The sequence below is a fragment of the Quercus lobata genome, unplaced genomic scaffold, assembly GCF_001633185.2.
Source record: "Quercus lobata isolate SW786 unplaced genomic scaffold, ValleyOak3.0 Primary Assembly Scq3eQI_107, whole genome shotgun sequence".
NCBI classification, from domain to species: Eukaryota; Viridiplantae; Streptophyta; class Magnoliopsida; order Fagales; family Fagaceae; genus Quercus; species Quercus lobata.
This window is the reverse complement of record NW_022154705.1, coordinates 57,110-61,185: the sequence shown is the minus strand read 5'-3', so window position 1 is coordinate 61,185 and position 4,076 is coordinate 57,110.

Sequence of the window (4,076 nt, the reverse complement as noted above, 5' to 3'; positions counted from 1 at the left end):
CTAATTATACTTTATAAAACCATAAAATATTTACCATAATCAATTCATCCAAATCTTTTACAAATTTTTTTTTTTTTACTTTTCAACTTTTTAGGTCGTTGCTTTCAGCTGAGTTCGGTTAATGTGTATCTTTAAAGTATACATTAAATTTTTTATTTTAAAAAATATTTTTTCGATAATTAAAAAAATTTTCATTCTAGAGAAAATTATTTTCGAAAATAAAAATTAATGTGTGTCCTAATGGCACACCTTATTAAAATCCTTTAAATAATATTAAATCTATTTTTACACTTTTTCACTCATAAGTATTTTCTAAAAAATGAAAATTGTTATTCAAATACATTTATCAAACGGGTCCATAACTTTTACTTTTTATTTTTTTAACATTTTTTAAATTTTTTTTAAATCAATGATTAAGATTGAAAGTTGTTTTTCAAACTTTAAATCCAGACCATTCAATAGAAAAAATAAATAAAAGTAAAAATGTAAATTACACCGTGCAATTGCATTTCGAATTCTAATCCATTTCTAAAATATCTCCCAAAGTACCGTATTTTTTTGTCGTTAATATATCTGCAATTTCTAGGATGTCATTATTTGTTGTTTGACAGTGCTTTTATTTTTGCGACTTGTCATTTCTCTTAGACCAAGTAAGATGATATTACGTGACATTTTGATATTCTAATTCAAATGGTAATTCTGGGGATCGTATTAATGTCATTTAAAAGAATCACATCTTTCAACTTTTTAATATCATCCGTGCATGGTGGCGAAGATTTATCACTGTTTAAGAAATTTTATTTTCAGATTTGAGATTGTAGCGTGCTCCAAGTCCAACACGTGGTGGCGTTTTCTTTAAAAGTTTAAAAGAATCACATTTTTCAACTTTTTAATATCATCCGTGCATAATGGCAGAGATTTTTCAGTGTTTAAAAAATTTTATTTTCAGATTTGAGATTGTAGCGTGCTCCAAGTCCAACACGTGGTGGCGTTGTCTTTAAAAGTTTAAAAGAATCACATTTTTCAACTTTTTAATATCATCCGTGCATAATGGCAGAGATTTTTCAGTGTTTAAAAAATTTTATTTTCAGATTTGAGATTGTAGCGTGCTCCAAGTCCAACACGTGGTGGCGTTGTCTTTAAAAGTTTGGACAATCTCACTTTTAGTCCCTATGTTTTGAAGTTTTTCCATTTTAGTCCCTACATTTTATTTTTTCCATTTTTAGTCCCTAAAACCAATTTACGCTTTCCGTTTTAGTCCTTTCCGTCAGTCAACCAACGGAAATAGCTGAGGTGGCCGCCGGAACAATTAAAATATTATAAAAAATGCCACATCACCCTGACAAATCAGCATATATATTTTAAAAATTAATTTATTAATTTTAACTAAATAAAAAAAATAAAAACAGAATTAAAAATCAAAATTCACCTTAATTAAGATTGTTCTTCATGTTCTTCAGATTGTTCTTCATTTTACAACTTGCTCTTCATGTTCTTCCCAAATCAAACCCAACAACCAAGAACTCAAATCCATCACAAGAACACAAACCCAGCAACCTAAGAACTCAAACCCAGATCATTAAGACATAAATGAAAACAAGAAGAAAAAACCCAAATTCAACACCTTAGAGATCATCAAACCAAGCAAACTATTCTCTCATCTCAACCAACCCAAACAAAAATTTATCATTAGATCGTTTTAGTTTTAAGTGTATTTACTTTTCTTTAAGTGAGCTATTCAAAAGCATCAAACGAATTTTTTTATTTTTTTATTATCAGACCTTTTTAAACCATGATCTGAGTTTAGAGAGAGCTCTACCCAAAAAAAAGAGTTTAGTGAGAGGGAGGGAGAGAATGAGATTAGGCCGGCGGTTTGGAGCAGATCTAGAGGAAGGGGGCCGGCAGTGGTTTAGAGAGAATGGAACTCCAACAATGGCAACCACAACCACAGCCACAAGCACAGCTCTCCGAGACCCACCTCAAATCCACAGATTCCCATAAACCAAATACATCGACGTCGTCCGCTAGCTCCCTCAACTCTCCGCCCTCGATTGCTTCGCCGTCCTCTCTCTCTTCGACTCCGACTCTAACACCCCCTCTCTCGAAATCCACTCCCTCAATCCCCAATCCCAAACCCTAACCCTAACCCCTCAATCCACATTTTCTCCACCTTCCCGAATCCCCTCCCTCAACACCAACCCCAACGCAGAAACCCCTCATTGCCGCCTCCACCTTCTCTAACTCCTTCCACCTCCTCTTCGCCAACGCCGTCGACACCTCGCTTGAGTCCAAGTGCTCGATCCCCGCGAAGGAGCTACACGTTGGGGCTGTGTCTTGTGTCGATGTGAAGGACGGTGGGGCTGAGTGTGTGATAGTGGAGGGGCTGAGATCGGCGGTGGTTTACCTCTAATCTCTCACAGATCAGTGGGTCTTTATAGATCGATGGGTTTAAAATTTCTGGGTTTGTTTACAGGTTTCTTGAATTTGGGTTTGAAATTTATGGGTTTGTTTCTGGGTTTGATGTTTGTATGGAGGATTTGATTTTTCATTTGATGTTCTGGGTTTGCTAGAGATTAAGGGTTGGGTTTGGGTTTGTGTTCTTTGTGTTTTGAATCTTTGAAGGTCTTTGTATTTTGTAGATCTGTGCCCATGTTGGCATGTTCTTGATTTTTTTAATTTCCTCAACAACCTTGAGGAAGAACTTGTTCTTCATGATGGCTGGGAAGAACATATTGTAAAGAAATTTTTTTTTTTTTAATTTAATTTCTTTTTTAAATGATTCGTTTTTAATTTTTTTTTATTTAGTTAAAATTAATAAATTAATTTTTAAAATATATATGCTGATTTGTCAGGGTGATGTGGTATTTTTTATAATATTTTAATTGTTCCGGCTGCCACCTCAGCTGTTTCCGTTGGTTGACTGACGGAAAGGACTAAAACGGAAAGCGTAAATTGGTTTTAGGGACTAAAAATGGAAAAAATAAAATGTAGGGACTAAAATGGAAAAACTTCAAAACATAGGGACTAAAAGTGAGATTGTCCCTTAAAAGTTTAAAAGAATCACATTTTTCAACTTTTTAATATCATCTGTGCATAATGGCAGAGATTTTTTACTGTTCAGATTTGAGATTGGAGCGTGCTCCAAGTCCAACACGTGGTGGGGTTGTCTTTAAAAGTTTAAAAGAATCACATTTTTCAACTTTTTAATATCATCCGTGCATAATGGCAGAGATTTTTCACTGTTTAAAAAATTTTATTTTCAGATTTGAGATTGTAGCGTGCTCCAAATCCAACACGTGGTGGCGTTGTCTTTAAAACTTTAAAAGAATCACATTTTTCAATTTTTTAATATCATCCGTGCATAGTGGCAGAGATTTTTCACTGTTCAAAAAATTTTATTTACAAATTTGAGATTGTAGTGTATCCCAAGTCCAACACGTGGCGGGAGAGGCATCTAATAGGAGACACATGCACATGCCGAGGTTTTGCCTCGAGCCCTCCAAACGAGAGACCCAACCCCACCTTCCACACACCCCCAAGCTTCCCCCTCGTTAAACCCGCGATGTCAATCACCCCCGTACTTTGTTTTTGGTGTTTACCAGGGAACCAACACCAGTCAGCCCAAACCATGGGTAGGGTTGGGAGTTAGAGAAGGGTCATGTTAGGTTTTGGACCCAAAAGTGCTGCATAAAGATAATCGTAAGAAAATCGGCTTTGGAACAAGGAGGCTTATCGTACTATATAGCAGAGAGAGAGAGAGAAAGAGAGAGAGAGAGAGAGGCATTTAAAAGGAGATGCTGCAATATCTACGTGACAAATTATTATGAAGGATCCAGATTTTAATAATAAAAAAGTTCATAGTTAACATATTTTGATTAATTAACAAAAAATAGTGGTGAGCAAGCCAAATCTCTAAAACCTCAGTTTTGCCCCTAGCTCATTTAACAGTTTTTAGAACTAAGTTCGAAAAATTATATCTTTCCCTCTTCAAAAAAAAAAAAATTATATCTTTCCCAATTCTAATTGAAATTTTCTTATTCTTATGCTTAAATTGTATCCTTAACATCTACTAAATA